An 8,344-nucleotide genomic window follows, 5' to 3' on the forward strand; every position below is an offset into this window, starting at 1 on the left:
GTACTCAACTGAACAAAATATATAACACTGGCCTAGTGGTTTTTGGATATTTTACTGCAAAAATACTACATAGTTCACCTTTAAATTATTTATTTTTTGTTTATTGATAAAATCTAGTAATTTAAAGGCGAGTGCACTTAGTGTCCGAATCCACTTTTGCTAGTTTTAACGACGGGAAAAATGGTCGACACATTAGGCGCATGGTCTAAAAGGGTTGTCAACTCGTCTCTTAATGAGTCATGGGTGTATTTTGGGCGTAATGTGCAATAAACCAATCAGACTCTCATCTCCCATTCCCTTTAAAAGCCAGTTGTGCTTGGACCATTGGCGGATGCGCTATTTACATATTTGTAAATATTTTTGAATTTTGAATTTGTGAGTGGAAAGACTGAACGTTAGCCTATAAATCTAGACGCACCCTAGCGGCAGCATATTTAATCTGCCCGCGAGTGTCGTCTAGCAACTCTCAACACCCTTCTGAGCTGTATTCCCTAAACTCTGGATGGGCCAATCACATCGTGTATAGAGTCGGTGGGCGGGGCCATAATGACGACGGCCGAGTTGCGTTTGTGTGCTTCTAGTAAACACAGAAACTGGCGAACGGCGGCGGTCTTTCGAATCAGCTTTGACCGTGACTCTGGAAGACTTGGAGTTAAGCTTTTCTCTGAGAAAAGAACAAAGAACGGCACTGAAGTCATTTTTAAGAAGGGAAGATGTGTTTAGAGTTTAGCCGACCGGATACGGTGAATGTTTAATCTGTCAGCGAGCTCTGCTTCACCTTCGTTGCTCTGATTGGTTGTAGCGCTATCCTATCGCGTGCAGAGGGAGTTTGAAAGACAACCGTTTATCCGCCCCTCGGATCGAGCTGTCAATGGTGAGTTTCCAGACCAAACATCTTAAGTGTATGTGCGTTGTGGACCGCCTATAGGCACATATTACTAACACGCCCTTTAAATAACACACAAAATACTGCTTTAAATAACACACAAAATACTAGTGACTTTAGAGCAAGTTGGTCAATGGCGAAGTCTATTTTAGTTCCTAAAAATAGCAACACGCCAACAATGCGCCTGAACCAAGTGGCAACCTCCCGCGATCTCTCTTGAAACCAATACGGAAGTAATGTAAACTGCAATTCCTCAACTGGCCACTAGAGGCAGACTCCAGAAGGAGCAGAATCTCATTGAGCCTCATGTTAAAATGCCCAACTTTACAGCAGAAAAAAACATGTTTACAGTCTGGGACAAACTGTGGTTTTGGTCTATACGGTTAATTTTGCCATTCATGACGACTGTGAGGGGGTGAATTTTTTTTATAACTCATTCGTTTACGTTATATAAAGCCTTAAAGTTCTGCTTAATTAAGGGCGTGGTTACTTTGAGTGACAGGTGGATAGCCATTTATCTGCCGTCTATAGTCATTGCGTCACCTAAGCTCCGCCCACATCCCGCCTCTTTGCCCATTTTCTGTTATCCGGCAGTGACACGCGATGACTCGCTCACAAGATGGAGACGCCCAGCTCGTCTCTACTTTACGCTTCAGAACGGCTTATCGGGATCCTATGAGGGACGTCACGGACACTACAGCCATTTTTTTTTTCAGTCTATGGCCCAAACGACTGACGGGTGTATGACAGGACCCTTTGTCCTCAAAGTTGATGTGTTAGAAGCAGGAAAAATAGGCGAGCGTAATGATTAGAGTGAGTTTGACAAGGGCCAGATTGTGACGGCTAGACGACTGGGTCAGAGCATCTCCAAAACTGCAGCTCTTGTGGGCTGTTCCCGGTCTGCAGTGGTCAGTATCTATCAAAAGTGCTCCAAGAGGAACAGTGGAGAACCGGCCACAGGGTCATGGGCGGCCAAGGCTCATTGATGCACGTGGGGAGCGAAGGCTGGCCTGTGTGGTCCGATCAAACAGACGAGCTACTGGAGCTCAAACTGCTCCAGAAGTTGATGCTGGTTCTGATAGAAAGCTGTCAGAATACACAGAGCATCTCAGTTTGAGGCGTATGGGGACCAGTCCGGGTGCCCATGCTGACCCCTGACCCCGCCGAAAGCACCAACAGTGGCCCGTGAGCATCAGAACTGGACCACGGAGCAATGGAAGAAGGTGGCCTGGTCTGAGGAATCACGTGTTCTTTTACATCACGTGGATGGCCGTGTGTGTGTGTGTGTCTTACCTGGGGAACACATGGCCCCAGGATGCACTTGACAGGTAACACCTGTTCAGGGAGCAAAAGGAGGACCAACACAATACTGGGAATATAATATAATATATATATACACATTTGATTTTTGATAGAAAATCTAGAATTATTCCAGGAATCTTTTCCATTAATTATGTTTCTGAATAAAATGAATGTTCAATATCATTTAATAAACCAGGATATTCTTATACAATTTGAATAAATAAAAAGATATATAAATAAAAAACGGCACAGACTGGTTATTCTTCACCTCATAAATGATAATATTTAGTTAATTACTGAACAGGCCATATATATTCTGAGAATAGTGTGATTGGCGGTAAAATTATAAAAAAAAAACAGAATTAATCTTACATGACTAGAATGACGCGTGGCAATTTTTCTATTGTTATGCAGGTCGTTCTCGTGAATGTCCACAGGTTCCTAGTGGAAGTAAAACTATTTTTTTTGTTTTAGTAAATTGCATCGTTCTCTCTGCATTGGCCTAATTTGTGGAAAAACTCCTATTCTTCACATCTTTAGCAATGCATGACATTTTGGCCCACTTTTAGCCTCAAGGACAGTGAGAAATCTGGGCTCGTTTTCACTCGACTCGAGAACCTCAAAGGTGTTCCTGTCAAGGTCCTTCTCCCGCTTTTAAACTCTCAGCATCGCAGCACCTGAGCTCAGTAAAACACTCGGAACAAACGCCGCTTGCATGAAATATTCAGGCCTCGGGTGACAGACTGACAGGTAACAGGCCTCATTTAATGCAGGACATGGAGGAACGGGGCTCTCTTCTCTCCTGGGACTCCACTCGCTCCATCTGATGGTCGATTGTGCTTCCTCTGGCTCCATCTTGCTCTAAATAATGCATGTCAGTGTTAAGAGAACCGGACGGCACTTCTGTCCCACTGACACGTCTTATCAAATCTCATCTACAGCATCTAAAATGTCATTTCTCCCAGCATACGGGACTCTACAGGAGCTTATATCTTGTCAAACGACTAATATGTGATGTCTTCATAGCTTTTGGAAACAGCTCCCGTGTCTCAGATTGAAATGTAGATCTGTGTTCTGTGACTGAAGCGTTGAGGCATTCTAATGGTTCGCCAGCTTTCATTTATCACTGTCATTTTTATTGTGTCTGTTTTCTTCAGCAGTCTGGCTCTGCATTCACAGCCACTCCTCCCTCTGTCGTCTCCTTTCTTCCTCCTGACGGTTAGCAAATGAGCCGCGGCTCGTGATGTGTTTAGCTCCACCTGCTGGACGCTCCGTGTCTCTGCTCTCTCTCCTCATCAACACCTGTAGGCCGCACTGTTGCTGTAACTCAGCCGGAGTTTCTTTGTTCTGTTGAACACAAAAGAAGATATTTTCAACAATGTTGGTAATTAAACAGTTGACGGAAGTCAATGGGTGCCCCGCAACTGTTCGATTATACCACCATTCTTCAAAATATCTTCATTCGTGTTCAACAGAACTAAGAAATCAGAATATTAGAAGCAAAACTCGTTGACAAATTTTTTGTAATTTGATGCAAATATAATATAATCTAAAGAGTGCGCACACACACACGCACACGCGCACACGCACACATCGATCAGGTATAACATTATGACCACCTTCATAATATTGTGTTGGTCCCCTTTTGCTGACCCGTCGAGGCATGGACTCCACTAGACCCCTGAAGGTGTGCTGTGGTGTCTGGCACCAAGATGTTAGCAGCAAATCTTTTAAGTCCTGTATGTTGTGAGGTGGGGCCTCCATGGATCGGACTTGTTTGTTCAGCTCATCCCACAGATGCTCGATTGGATTGAGATCTGGGGAATCTGGAGGCCAAGTCAACGCCTCAAACTCTTGGTTGTGCTCCTCAAACCATTCCTGAAGCATTTGTGCTTTGTGTCAGGAGCATTATCTGCTGGAAGAGCCACAGCCACCAGAATACCGTTTCCATGAAAGGCTGAACATGGTCTCAGCAATGCTTAGGTAGGTGGAGCGTGTCAAAGTAACATCCACATGGATGGAGGACCCAAGGTTTCCCAGCAGAACATTGCCCAAAGCATCACACTGCCTCCGCCGGCTCGACTTCTTCCCATAGTGCATCCTGGGGCCATGTGTTCCTCAGGTAAGCCACACACACACACACACACCCGGCCATCCACATGATGTAAAAGAAAACTTGATTCCTCAGACCAGGCCGTGGTCCAGTTCTGATGCTCGGACCACACGGGCCAGCCTTCACTCCCCAAGTGCGTCAATGAGGCTTGGCCGCCCATGACCCTGTCATGATATATATATATATATATATATATATATATATATATATATATATATATATATATATATATATATATATATATATATATATATATATATATACACATGTGTGTGTGTGTGTGTGTGTGTGAAAAAATTAAATAAAATAATTTGCTCACCATCACGTTGTTCCAAACCCGTCTGAACTCCCTTCAGATGAAACGCCAAAGGAGAAAATTTTGGCAAATATTGACCAGATCTGTCAAACTCCAAAAGGATAAAAGCACCATAAAATAATCCACACGAAAGAATCCTCATTTAAGAGCTCGACGGACACGGTCACCATGAACAGTTTTATTCATTTGAACAAAATATTAGAAAAAACTAAATTATTAACTATTAATGCGGTTATAGATTTTATCCCAGGCTGATGAACTGTAAAAGTTAAAGTATAAGATAAAATATATCTAAATTACGGCACATGCTTTCAATGCAAAATACTGAACAGTTAGTACATGCGTTCATGAGCTCAAGGCTAGATTATTGTAATGCTCTACTAGGTGGTTGCCCTGCTCGCTTAATAAACAAACTCCAGCTAGTCCAAAACGCAGCAGCTCGAGTTCTTACTAGAACCAGGAAGTATGATCATATTAGTCCAGTTCTGTCAACACTGCACTGGCTCCCTATTAAACATCGCATACATTTTAAAATCTTGCTTATTACTTACAAAGCACTTAATGGTTTAGCTCCCCAGTACTTAAGCGAGCTCTTAACACATTATACTCCATCACGTCTATTGCGGTCTCAAAACTCTGGCCAGTTGATAATACCTAGAATATCTAAATCAACTGCAGGCGGTCGATCATTTTCCTATTTAGCTCCTAAACTGTGGAATAGTCTTCCTAGCATTGTTCGGGAAGCAGACACACACTGTCAGTTTAAATCTAGACTAAAAACACATCTCTTTACTATGGCATACACATAGAACATTTTTAACTTTCATTATTCAGATCAATTGACTGATTGTTAGGCTGCATTAACTAGGTCAGCCGGAACCGGGAACACTTCCCATAACACCTGATGTACTCGTTACATCATAAAAAGAGTGACATCTACGCTAATGTTAGTCTCTCTGTTTATCCCGACGTTTATCCCGGATCTGGGCCCTGTCCGGATCGGATGGTGGACCTGCGTCTGGACATGACCAGCTCATCCTGGAGTGTCTGCTGAGCCGTGTCAAATGGTGTCTCCTCTGAATTTGCCTCACTGGCACGACATGATCAAAACCCGTCTCCGGCGCAATAATTCCGATCTTTCATGTATTCATACTCTTGTGTAATCGACGCACCATCCTAAATAAACCTGTCTCTTGCGTGATACCCAAAAATTTGAATATTCCAATCTAATATGATTTCTGACCTGTAAGGATGCCAGAATAATAATCTTACATGGTGTGTTAATAGGCCAGAGGAGAACTGGCACCCCGACTGAGTCTGGTTTCTCCCAAGGTTTATTTTTCTCCATCACGCCCTGATGGAGGTTTGGTTCCTTTGGTCGCCTTTGGCTTGGCTTGCTCAGTTGACGACACTAAAAATATGATTAAAGTTATTCAACTAAATATACAAATGAAATTTATGAATTAGGTCATATTTAATTCTATAAACTAGCCAAATTACTAGCAATTATTGTCCTGTTTGACACTGTGAAGCTGCTTTGAAACAATCGTCATTGTAAAAGCGCGATATAAATAAAGTTGATTGATTGATAAATAAGCATAACTGAAGAGCGAAAGACACAATTACACAAACAGAAGACGATTCAGAGATCTGATGCATGAAGCGTTGACAGTCACAGATGAGTTTTATTCTAGATCTGACCGTTGAAATGTGTCTGAAAACAGAAAGAGCCATCATCAAATCTGTGCTTAGGAATCAACCGGTTTAAATAAAGACACACTATCCCTCCAAATAAATTACAGACAAAAAATATGTGCAAAACTGCATTGAAAATAAAAAAAACTATATTCCCTTTGTTAAAAATGAGTGTCACTATCTGACGATGTGACGCAAACGCATCTCAGCTCACGGTCACATAAAACACCAGTAAACATGTCACAATAATCATGAAATTAAACTAAATATGTATTCTGAATAAGACACAATAACATCCCGGACGATGAACCGAATTCAGTAAATCTGAACGGATGAGATATTAAACTGCCAGAAGCTGAAGATGTAGAACAGTGCATGACCGGAGCTCATGAACAGCCGGCACTAATCCTGAAGATCACTTGGAAACGTTCCTTTAACGCCTGTTTTTATCTGGTCCCTCATTCACAAGCACCGCTCATGGTTTATAGATTATTACTGATCAATCTAATCAAGCATTAGAAGTCATTTCAAGCCAATATTCTCCCGCTACTGACCACAGACACGCTTCAGAAAACACTCGAGTAATTCCCCGATGGACTGACCTGTGAGTCAATACACAGAGAAAAACCTCTCAAGATGCCCAGGGCTTCTCCAAACATCAGTGTGTGTGTGTGTGTGTGTGTGACGCTCTGCGCTGGAGACAGGTACAACACACACCGTCACATTAATATTCATGACAGAATAAACCTGCAAGCTATGCTTCCTGTAAACCAGACACACAAACACACGCACACACACTCTCTGTCTGTGCTTTGTTTCAGATTTCCCTAGTGAGTGTGTGTATGTGTGTATGTGTGTGTGTGTGTGTGTGTGTGTGTGTGCATCTTTTTGTGACATATGAGGACCCAAATGTGTATAATGCCATGGGTCTGACACAGGTATTACAGGAGAGGGTGAAATATGAGGACATTACCCATGGCCCCACTTTACAAAAGGCTTATAAATCACACAGGAGGAGTTTTTATGAGGAAGAAAAAATGCAGAATGTTTCCTGTGTGTGTGTATGTGTGTGTGTGATAGGTTTAGGGGCTGTGTGTGTGTGTGTGTGTGTGTGTGTGTGTGTGTGTGTGTGTGTATGTGTGTGTGTGTGTGATAGGTTTAGGTTTAGGGGCTGTGTGTGTGTGTGTGTGTGATAGGTTTAGGGGCTGTGTGTGTGTGTGTGTGTGTGTGTGTATGTGTGTGTGTGTGTGTGTGATAGGTTTAGGTTTAGGGGCTGTGTGTGTGTGTGTGTGTGTGATAGGTTTAGGGGCTGTGTGTGTGTGTGTGTGTGTGTGATAGGTTTAGGGGCTGTGTGTGTGTGTGTGTGTGTGTGTGTGTGTGATAGGTTTAGGGGCTGTGTGTGTGTGTGATAGGTTTAGGGGCTGTGTCTGTGTGTGTGTGTGTGTGTGTGTGATAGGTTTAGGTTTAGGGGCTGTGTGTGTGTGTGTGTGTGTGTGTGTGTGTGTGTGTGTGTGTGTGTGATAGGTTTAGGGGCTGTGTGTGTGTGTGTGTGTGATGGGTAGGTTTAGGGGCTGTGTGTGTGTGTGTGTGTGTGTGTGTGTGTGATGGGTAGGTTTAGGGGCTGTGTGTGTGTGTGTGTGTTTGTGTGTGATGGGTAGGTTTAGGGGCTTTGTGTGTGTGTGTGTGTGTGTGTGTGTGTGTGTGTGTGTTTGTGTGTGATGGGTAGGTTTAGGGGCTTTGTGTGTTTGTGTGTGTGTGTGTGTGTGTGTGTGTGATGGGTAGGTTTAGGGGCTTTGTGTGTGTGTGTGTGTGTGTGTGTGTGTGTGGTAGGTTTAGGGGCAGTGTGTGTGTGTAGGTTTAGGGGCAGTGTGTGTGTGTAGGTTTAGGGGCAGTGTGTGTGGTAGGTTTAGGGGCAGTGTGTGTGTAGGTTTAGGGGCAGTGTGTGTGGTAGGTTTAGGGGCAGTGTAAGGGGATAGAAAATATGGTTTGTACAGTATAAAAACGCCTACGTGTTACATTACGGCTATGGAAT

The sequence above is a fragment of the Pseudorasbora parva genome, chromosome 2, assembly GCF_024679245.1.
Source record: "Pseudorasbora parva isolate DD20220531a chromosome 2, ASM2467924v1, whole genome shotgun sequence".
NCBI classification, from domain to species: domain Eukaryota; kingdom Metazoa; phylum Chordata; class Actinopteri; order Cypriniformes; family Gobionidae; genus Pseudorasbora; species Pseudorasbora parva.